Source organism: Arachis duranensis, chromosome 1, assembly GCF_000817695.3.
Source record: "Arachis duranensis cultivar V14167 chromosome 1, aradu.V14167.gnm2.J7QH, whole genome shotgun sequence".
NCBI lineage: Eukaryota > Viridiplantae > Streptophyta > Magnoliopsida > Fabales > Fabaceae > Arachis > Arachis duranensis.
In genome coordinates, this window is record NC_029772.3 from 54,034,245 (window position 1) to 54,045,473 (window position 11,229).

General features: G+C 28.4%; 1 long non-coding RNA gene across 1 annotated transcript; it reads left to right on the forward strand.

Moving 5' to 3' along the window:
• Window positions 1–1,090: 1,090 nt before the first annotated feature.
• LOC127741539 (uncharacterized) lies at window positions 1,091–2,075 on the forward strand. Its single transcript, XR_008002692.1, has 3 exons — window positions 1,091–1,559; window positions 1,684–1,833; window positions 2,002–2,075. It is a non-coding gene; the product is annotated as an uncharacterized LOC127741539 (long non-coding RNA).
• The last annotated feature ends 9,154 nt before the right edge of the window (window positions 2,076–11,229 follow it).

Consider the following 11,229-nt stretch of genomic DNA (forward strand, 5'->3'; position numbering starts at 1 on the left):
ATTTTTATATTTCTCTCTACTATTTTTACTCTATATATAATTATATTTTATATTAGTAATTTGACAAATCAAAATATGTCATTTGATATTTTTTTACAATTAAAATATTTTTAAATGTAAAAGCATACACATTAAATTATTTTAAATTTTAGATAACGAATGTTAAAATTAATTATTAATAAAAAATTAGACTTTCTTATATAAAAATAATAACTAAAAATTTTATTATTTAATTTTTTATCTGCAGATATCTTAGTCTTCTTAGTCAGAAACCTTTGTCAACTTATGACTTTTTTGTAAAAGTAGTTTGATTTTATAAATCTTTTGTGTCATGCATAATTTATACTGTTAGAACAAAGTGAACTATAATTAAAAAAATTTATTCTCGTAATGTTATTATGGATAAAAATACTAGTTCTAATATAATACACAAATGCACTAATGCTAACTTAATACATGAATGATGCACAAATAAACTAATGCTAACTTGATGCATAAATGAATCGATGCTAACTAATGCCATTGATATGATGAAAACTGAACTAATGCAATTTAACAAATTTTAATATAATACACAAATGCACAAAAACTGAACTAATGCAATTTAAGAAAAAAAAAAGGAAATAGAACAAGCTCAATTTCTGCAATTTTAATACAAATAATTTAAATTGAAGAATACAACAAGTTAACTAGATTTCAAAATACAATCATAATTTTATAAACTAAATTCTCATAATAGAAACATAATAGAAGCATAATGAAAAAAAAATTCTCAAGGACCTATTTGTCCTTCAAACTTTATTTGCAAAATGACGTCAATGACTTATTTGTCCTTCGAACTTTATTCCCTTTCCAGCGTGGCACCGTAACAGACACCTGGACACCGTTTCAGCCACGTCAGCCAGTTCTATTTGGTGTATGAGAGGTAAATAGACGGAAGGACTAAATTGTTATCTGTTTGTTAAAGTCAGAGACTTTTTTATATTTAAATTTTGTCAAAAATGTATTTGTCAAAAGTTTTAAAAGTCAGGGACCTATCTGTCTTTTTCCCCTCTCTCTCTGCCTTATGCCACTACTTCGTTACACACACACTCTCTGCGTCGTCTCTCTTTCTCTCTCGCGCTCTCGCTCCCAAACCTTACCTCTTCAACCCGGTTTTCCTCCTTCCAGTTCGTATGTCTCTTCAATCTTCGCCAATTTCTTCCTCCATTGTTCTGAGATCACCAATCGCTAAGATCCCCGTCCGAAATCCTAACCGTAGCTACTCGAATTCGTCGTCTAAGAGCCTAGCGACGGCGACGTCGCTGGTTGGTTCAGCCGGTGCAATCCTTCATTGACACTTCTCTCTCTGGTCTGCTTCGTCGAACTTCATGTCGCGCCGGCTTTCTACAAATGGCGATGGCAAACCCTTTCCATTTGTGAGGTGACGACTCTGAGGACCCCACAGCAAATCGCAGCGGCGGCAGCGGCGTCTCCACTCAAGAAGGGTTTAGCTGCGGCGGCTCAGCAGCTGCAGCAAGCTCAGTTGGCTTCTAAGCCTGTTCCTCCTGCATAGGCTGGTGAGCATTCTATTTTGATTTGATTCATTCGTTTATTCCTTTTTTCATTTCTCTTTTTGTGTTTTTTGATTTAATTTTTTACTATTTGCCACATTTTTCTGCTATATCTCTCTCGTGCTATTAGGTTAGGGTTTAGAGAGATGAGTACCGATTTTTGGAAGAGATTTGTGGGAGTGACTGAAAGATATTTAGCTTTACAAGTTCGATTTCTCTCTTCCTTCTGATTCTCCGACTGATGATGTCGGTGGTGAAGATCTTCGATTAGATATCGGAAGTTAGTAGGGTTTAGATTGATTTAGGATTTCTCATGTATCCTAGAAATTGTAGGCATTATGTTGAATTTAGTTTTCTATTATGTAATTTATAGTAGTTTTGAATAATTTTAATTATTTTTTTGGACTCCGTCTTCATGAATAGAGATTGTTTTTCGATTTTCTGTTAGATGGAAAAGAAAAAGCAAGAGGATAAAGTGAAGAGGGTGCAACAACAGGAGGAACATTTTAAGCGTGTTACGATAAGAATTATTGGGTTTCCTTCTCACTTCTTAGAGAATATATTCCGTAAAATTTATTTATCATCAGAAAATGAGAAGAATTTGATGAATAATATTCTCTTACCATTATAATAAGATCTTCGGATGATCATGAACCCTGAAAGGAGGCAGATCATCGACACCTACATTGGTGGAGTAGCTGCAGCTGCTAGGAAGTGCGTTTCTGGGGAAAAAGAGGAGAGTTATGAGATCGGCTGCAGTGAGGTGGACCACAAAGGCAGCAGTGGCAGAGGGACGTGGGGGTGTGGCATCAAGCTCTGGTATCCTAGCTACCGTTGCGACGGCCGGAGACGGTAGTCCTGGATACCACGCTTTTGATAATAAGCAGAAAACAGAGAGGGTCGCTGGTTCAGGGGCACTGGGGCAGCAGTTCAGAGATTCAAATCTAGGTACAGTTTTTCTCAATACTTCAGAGGCTAATCATATTCAAGATATCCACACTCTATAAACTCATTTTAAGCAACATGCTCTGAATTTTGACTCTTTTTTTATTATTTTTAATGTATTTACTATTTAAAAAAGACTTAAACATTCAATTTTAAGCAATCTTAAATTCTATACAGATCTCTTGTGCTTTAAAATTTATATGTATCAATCAAATTAGTTATTATTATTATTATTATTATTATTATTATTATTATTATTATTATTATTATTATTATTATTAATGGTAGTCATTTTTAAGTACACATAATAGAATTTCCAATCTTGCTATACACTATAATGATATTGACACTGATTGAAGTTATTGAATTGGGTTGCACAAATAACAAATCCTAAAATCCATTCAATTTACCTTTCAATTTACCTCTTTTGGGTGTCAAAATTGGTAGAAAATGTTGCTATATATATTTTGATCTGTTTTCTTATAATTCTTTCTTTTGTTTTTTCTCTGCTTTTTTGGTTTTTATTCTGTTTGTCCTGAATTTTCAATTTCAATTTTCCATTTCGTTACTGTGAGAGTCATAGTTTTCTCATCTCTTTCTAGCTCATTGTGTTGTTTTCTTATAAAATTTGTTTTAGTATTTGGCCTCTGTTTTTTTGTCAACCTTTTCATCCGATTTTAATATGAGAACTACCATGGATATGATAAATAAGATTAATCCTGAAATTACCTATCTTTGGCTGGGGATTTAATATTCTGGAGTTCACTGCAGTGGAGTGGTTGTAGGAGATAGATAGTAAATACTCCACCATATGCTTTCGACACTAAAGGATTGTCAAAGATCGTTTATGGCTAGCTCTCTTTCCAAAAGGAACCAATTATATGCATTACCAGTTGTCCCTCTCCCCTTAAATCTCATCTTTTTTACTTATTAAGTCTTTCTTCATCGTTTGATAATAATATGAACTCATATCAGTTCCAAAAAATATTTAAATTTTTAAATATGCATTTAAGTTTATATATCTTCTATCATGCTAAAATTTGTGTTTCATGTTAACTGTACGACTAAGCAATATATAATTCAATTAGGGGGCACCATTGATATGTTTGTTGCTTTTGTGCAATGAAGAAAAGAGTCGAAATAGTAAAAAATATATGCTTTTGAAGTTGCTTGTGATATGTTTTGCGGATTCCAGTGGATGAGATTCCAGCTTGTGAAACTGAAGTTGCTTCATGGCTAATGAACATATTCCTAAAGAATGACCAATTGTTCTCTGAATTCATGGTCAGTTCCTTAACCAAATAAATGAAAAGCAACTCTTAACATTCAAGTGCATTGTTACCTATATTTTGGTAGTTGCTTTCAATTGTTCACATATTTTACCTTTTTCTCTCACATTTGGTTCAAGTTACTCGTAGGTCTATCTTGTGCATATATTGCTATTTCAACCTGCTAATGTCTTTTACATTCGATGTTAATGCACTCTTTAACAGAAACAAACAAAAGATTGGACAATGTTGTTAATCGTAAGTAGCCAATTTGCAATTTTGGAATTTATATTTGAATTGTAAATCATATGTTGTTTGTTGGAAATTCAGAAAATTAGGGGCACAATTGTACAATTGTTAAAATTTAGTTTAGATTCCAAATGTGAGTTTGACTGTAGGTTTGCTTTGCTTAAAGATTTTGTCTTTATAATAAAGAGATTTTGCTTCTTGATTAAAAAAAAAGATGAAGAATATTTTGGAATTTTAAACTAAGTTTATGAAAGTGAAGCTTTTTTGAAAAGGAAAATTTAGCTTCTTTATAATAATACCATTTTGTGTAAGGAAATCGAAGATAACTATGCAAGTATGCATTGAACTTCAGTGCTGAAGTACCAGAGGCTATACTATTGTAGGAGCCTTTTATATTTATAAACTAATCATAATCACAAGTAGGATTATCTATTGTACGACTTGGTAAGTGCTTATTATGGATGGGAGCACCATGAATTTGGGTTTGTGGGACTTTGCTGGTGAGTTAGTTCACTGTTTATCAAGTTTGTTTTGGGAGGGTCTTGCTTTTTCTCAATTTTTTTGAAATAGGTCAAGAAGATTACAATAGATTAAGACCTTTAAGCTATTGTGGAGCTAATGAAAATTAAATGTGATTATTATGCTCAATTATGCCTTTTAAATATTTTCTTTGGTTTAGAGAATGTATCCAATTATTTTGAATTTGGTTGAATGAATAGGGTTTTTCCCTTTAGAGTTTCAATTTTTGTTGTGTTATGGATTCTCTTAATTGGTTGTCTTTTCTGTGGGCAAGTGTTCTTTTACTTGATAGTTGATGAGGTTAACATTTGATATAAAAGTTAAACCCTAAAAGCTATGAAGTACAATTTCATACAGCTGTTTAGTTATAAATGATCTTAATTAGTTTATTGTTTGCTCATGCTAGTTGTCTATCACTATGTTATTGTGCTAATTTTATTGCAATTTACTTCTCCGGGTTTAGGACTATGAATTACATGGTGTTGATTGAACAAAAGTGGAGTTTGAGGATAATCAAGTTTGTTTGGATCTCTTTGAGATGATATTTTCTACTTATACATTTAACCTATTTAATATTTTTGAGTTTTTCCTCTTGAAAAATGGGACATTGATTATTACATTCTATTTTGAACTTTTTGTTCTTATAAATAGCAGAGTTCTTTTCTTTTCTTTTTTATTAAAAAATGTGTTTAGGTCCTAATATTAGGTGTTCTTCAGAATAATACTATTATATGAGTAGTGAAGCTAAATTAAAATACTTAAAATAATGAGGCTTTTTGAATAAAATAATGGTGTTTGGAATCTTCTAATGAGTTAAAATCATGACAAGCTGAGTATTGGTAAAAAATAATTAAATACAATTTTTTGTAGAGGTATATAAATCATTACTTTTATTTCATCTTTCTGTACAAGAAGTACTTGATTTAGATCTTTTTCCCCTTCACAAAGTTGAGAAAGTATAAATAAGCTTTAGTCAAAGAGAGTAGGTGAGTTAAGGAGAGTAAGTGAGTCAATGGGAGTAGGTAATGTACATTTCTAAAATAATCATATCTCGAGATTATATTGTTGAATCCTAATATTCAAGCAAATAACTACTCTATTTTATACCAGAAATAGTCATCAATAATTACTAGGTTATAGCTAACGTTATAGTTTCTTTGTTTTTCAATTCATTGTCTTACTTTTTCTTCTTTTTATTCTCTTTCTGTTCCCTATAGTGGGTGAGAGATTTCAGAAAGAAGTCATGCTGTAATAGTGTAGTAGGTAGAAGTGTTTGACTGAGAAAAGAGTTGGACCATTGTAAATATAATCATATCTCTTAACAATTTTTTTTCATTATTATGGAACTGTTTTTCCTTTTAGTTTTTGAATAAACTATGTATAGAATTAGTATTGGTTGAATTCTTCATTCTTGGTATGATCTATAGTTAAATTATATTTTAATATATAAATACATCTATTTTTGTTTCAATTAATTTTATTACCTAGCATTGCTTCTTTTCTTCACTGATCTATACAAATTAATTTGCTTCTATTAATTGTCAATATAATCACGCCGTGTGCAAAAGAAACAGGTTCAATGAAGGCTGTGAATGAAACCTGTTCTAAAAGATGTAGATGATTTGTCATTTATAGTTAATTATGTAACCTGAGGGCTTTGGATTCACTTTTTTATAGCTAAGTTGCCACATAAAAATTGACTTCATTCTTTGTTATTTTCAAAGTTGCTTATTTTTGGCTGTAGTAGAGTATTGGACTTCACTTTTTTTATTTAGTTGGTGATTTTCTACTTTGAATCTACTTGCAGTGTTTTTTTCTTTTTTCTTTTTAATAATTCAATACATTATTAAGTTAGAACTGAATCTCTTGCTTATTCTGTACAATAACTTCTTTTGAGCCAAAAGTTTATTCTTATTTCTCCTTATCTTTGAGAATCCTTTGATGGATTTGCACTTTAGTTTTGTTGCATGTTTAATGAGGTTCAATAACCAATATATTTGTGTGTTTGCTACAAAACACAATTTTATTTGTAATGTCATAGATTCTAATGACCCTTTTGATTTCTAAGTGTTTCTTTGTTCATTCGTTATTTGCAGATGTTCGTTTGATTTATGAATTTCAGAGGGATGAAGATAAGATGCAGATATGGCAGGTGAGGAGGTGTTGAAAAATTTCAAGTTCACGAAGAAATAATGGGATGGTTTAGCACCACTGCGTGTTTTGAGTTATTAAACTGGTTTATTTTGATGGAAAAGTTGTAATACCAGAGACAAATTATGTAGGTGCGGGATTTTACCAGCTTCTATGGATGTCCAATGTGTGGTAAAGAGCTAGAGAATGTAGGTCATCTTTTCTTCGGTTGTGATGTAGCATTCAGTCTTTGGGGCGATGTACTATATAATATGGGTATGCATTGAACATGGCCATGACGAGCCAAGGAATGCTTCAAGTCATGGATTGCGGCACCAATACCAGCAGGTATAAGCAGCGGTGGGTGTCGAACTTCTTTGCAACCACATGGTGTATTTGGAAGCATAGAAACTGCAAAATGTTTCAAAGCAAAAATCTAAATACAGAAGACGTGAAATAGGAGATAAAGTATTGGAGCCAAGCTTGGGTGTCGAATAAAGAAAAGTTCAGGAGAGAAAAATTTGAAATTCAATGATATAATGGACTTGAGGAGTGGATGAAATAGGTACATATGCTTTGTCTTTTTGTGGTTTTGATTATTATAGGATGGTTTTATCTTTGCTCGATTTAGAATAGTAGTTTCTTTATGTTGTTGGTCTATTTTGCAAGATAGAAATGGGGTTATGTTCTGCTTTAAGCCTTTGTAACTGCTGCTGATCTCATGTCTCTGATGGGTTTAGTGGGTTATTACTATTTAAAAAGAAGATGCAGGCAAGAGAAGCTATTAGCTCTAAGGTTATTGGCAATAGGAGCAGAAGGTAATTTTTTTTAGGGGTTAAGTTCCTTTTTTTATTTTTTCATTGGACAGTTTTATTGTTTTAATTGTCAATCTGTCATTACTAATATTATTGTCATTGATGATTATTATTAGTTGGGGAGGAATTTTGACATATTATTAGTATTTATTAAACTGTGGTTTGTGTGATTTTTTATTGTGGAGGATAGGATATGACTAAAGGTTTACTTATGATTAAGCACAAAAGTTGCACCAAGGAATAGGGGGCTGCTGGCCTGCTGCTACTAAGGCTTTCAAAATTTTTTTCTTTTACTCAATTTATAGGATTGCAGGGATTTTATATAGAGGCAAAATTTGAGACATAAGTTATCAATTTTGAGTTCTTTTTATTATCATGTAGTTCTTTTATAATTCTTCAACAAAGATTTTTTGTTTCATCAATGAGTTTTTGACATCTATATTTTTGCTCATCATGTTAGGTAATTCCATTATATTAAGATTTATAATTATCTAAATTATGGTGAGGCTGGATTGATTTTTCTGCTTTGAAGAAATGAAAGTATTACAATGGAAACAAGAATTGATTTTATCAGACTTGGACGATACTTATGAAAGGCAAGAGGGGTAGTTAACCAGGACAGAAATTATAAAATACACAAAATAAAAAAACTGTTCCCTCTCTTTTTTTAGGTGAATTATCTTTTTTTCTTTTATTCATTTTCTCTGTTAAAATATTTTTTTAAGCATTGATAATATCTAAATATAAAGAGAACATTTACACCCTAATTTATTAATTTTCTATTCAATTTTAATGAATCAGTCTCTCCTTTTGACAAAATATTAGAGCATTGTTTAAAAGAGCAAGAAACTGAATTTAACGTCATGTGTTTAATAAGTAATAAATTTTAGAGAGATATTTTTTTGGTATTTTAAAAGTATTTTTTAATTAATTATTATTTCTAAAATTATATACCAAGTTTATTAATTCATTTATATTTTTTTTATAATTTTTAATTTCATTAAAAATTGATATGAAATTCACATTATATCACTCAACATATTAAAAAGTACAAACAATTCAAAGTTTCAAAAATGATTTTTTGTTTTGGGTGTTTAAAAATTTGTTCATGGAAACAAATATGGGTTAATGTTTAATGTGGATGTCGTTGAGGTTATTAGTAATACTGACTTTTGTATTTATTGTGTATTGTTTATTTTTTTGAGAAAAGGTATTGAGAGGATTAGCATAATATATTATTTGGTGAATTCTATGATGTAGAAAGAAAGATTCTTTTTATATGTATATGTCTGTGTTGTCAAAAGGGTAGTGTGGCAGGTAAAATATAGTGCATTTTGTCTTATATAACATGTAAATGATGTATTGATTAAACAGAGTAATTATATTTATGTTAATTAATTATTAAAAATAATATTGGGCTTTGTATGATTTTTTTATTTTTGGACTTTTTGAATGTATGCTCTCTCTCTCTTTAAAAATATTATTTTTACACACAAAAATTTATTAATATTTATTTATTTTAATATATACCTTTTTTCTTTTTTAATGACTTAGATATATTCAGCTTCACAAATATAAAATATATTTACATATTTTAACGAACAAAAAAACATATAACTTTATGTATTTACATACATTTAAATTAACAGTAATACTTATATATATTTAATTTAAATATTATATCAATATATCTGTCAATATTGTTCTGAGTACATATAGATATTTATAAAAAAATATTATTCAAACACTATATATTCTTGACATCTTATTATTTAAGAATAAAAATTGTAACAAGAGACTTTGTTTGTTGTTATAAAGGAGAATTACAAATAAATTTAATTTTAATGCAGTGTTAGTATAAAATAATTTTATATATACATCTAATGACGTAACACTATATTAACAAAAATAATTACTTTTTATTTTGATGGTGTAAATTGTCATCAAAAAGACCAAATATAATTACATGACTGTGTAAAACACATTTTATACTGTCAATACATTAAAATTAAATTCACTAAAAATATGACCACCCAAAATTTGTATAATACCAGGCATATAGAAAAACATGGTAGACACAAAAAAAAAAAAGAAAACATGGTTATTTTTTTAGTATTATGTAGACGCTATCTTATTATTTGTTTGCATTAAAATATCTATTTACAGTTGTTTATAAAAAATAATTAAAAAAAATTTCAAATACTAAAAACAGAAATTTTTCAAGAATATATAGTGTTTGAATAATATTTTTTTATATAGTGTTTGAATAATATTTTTTTATTCAAACACTATATAAAAAGATATTATTCAAACACTATATATTCTTGACATCTTATAAAAATAGTTTGTTATTAATAATTTATATATTTAAATTATTTTTAATTAATAAAATAAAAAATTAACATTTAATTGTTTAAAAAATATTGATGTCAAAACAGCATTTGTAATACTGCCATTTTTATGGTGTAAAAAGAGAGAATATATATTTTGAGAGAGTTGATTTTTTTTAAGAATGAAAATTGTAACAAGAGACTTTGTTTGTTGTTATAAAGGAGAATTACAAATAAATTTAATTTTAATGCAGTGTTAGTATAAAATAATTTTATATTTACATCTAATGACGTAACACTATATTAACAAAAATTTTTTAATAATTGATATTTCAAAAAAATTTAAATACTTTAAGTTATTATTGGAATATTTTAGATGCAACTTATTATTCATAATTAAATTATTAATTTTTTACAATGAATAAACTATGTTATTGAGTGAATATTTAATATTTGTTATTTTATTAAACAAAAAAGTATGTCTGAACAGATTTAACAAAACTATATGATTAGTTTCTTTTTGAGATGAAAGAAGTGTGTTGAAGAAGGATGATAATTTTTCTAATATATATTATACATTTATTAATTTAATTTAAAATAAATATTAATAAATTTTTGTGTGTAAAAATTAATTTTTCAGATGATATTTATTATGTAAATAAAACTAATTAATTGAATTTACTTTTTTAAGTAACATGAGTTGGAAGAAAAATTACTTAGATTTCTTTTTATATTAACTTTAGCTTAGATTTATTGGTTCAAAAATTTTCTTTTTGATATGGGGAGAGAGAGTGTACATTTAAAAAATTTAAAAATGAAAAAAAAATCATACCAGACCCAACATTATCTTTAATAACTAATTAACATAAATATAATTAGCCTATTTAATCAATACATCATTCACATGTTACATAAGACAATGCACTATATTTTACCTGTAACATGTCAAATCTTGTCTCTTCAACTACTCTCTTTCTAAATACTTGTCACACTACCCTTTTGACAACACAAACATACACATGTAGAAGAATCTTTCTTTCTACATCATAGAATTCACCATATTATTTTTGTCTAGTAGTTAGCCATCAATATTTAAAAGTAAACTAAAAGTATGTTGTTGGATTACTATGCTAAGAAAATTGGGTTAATGGATAAAAGTAATAGCCAAAACTAATAAATTCTGATGACCTTTAAGTATTTTTCTATTTTTTGTTAATGTGTGCTACAAGTATTTTTAAGAATTTGAAAAAAATAATCTTTTGTAAAATTTGTATTTAATAAAGTGGCTTGGTAGATAGATATCTCTAATCTAAAAAAAACTCGGGGTTTCTAGGTTAAGAGACATATTTGGAACCATCTTTTGAATACTACTTTTTTTTAAATGGTATATTAAAAAGAATTATATTTTATGCATTTCAAC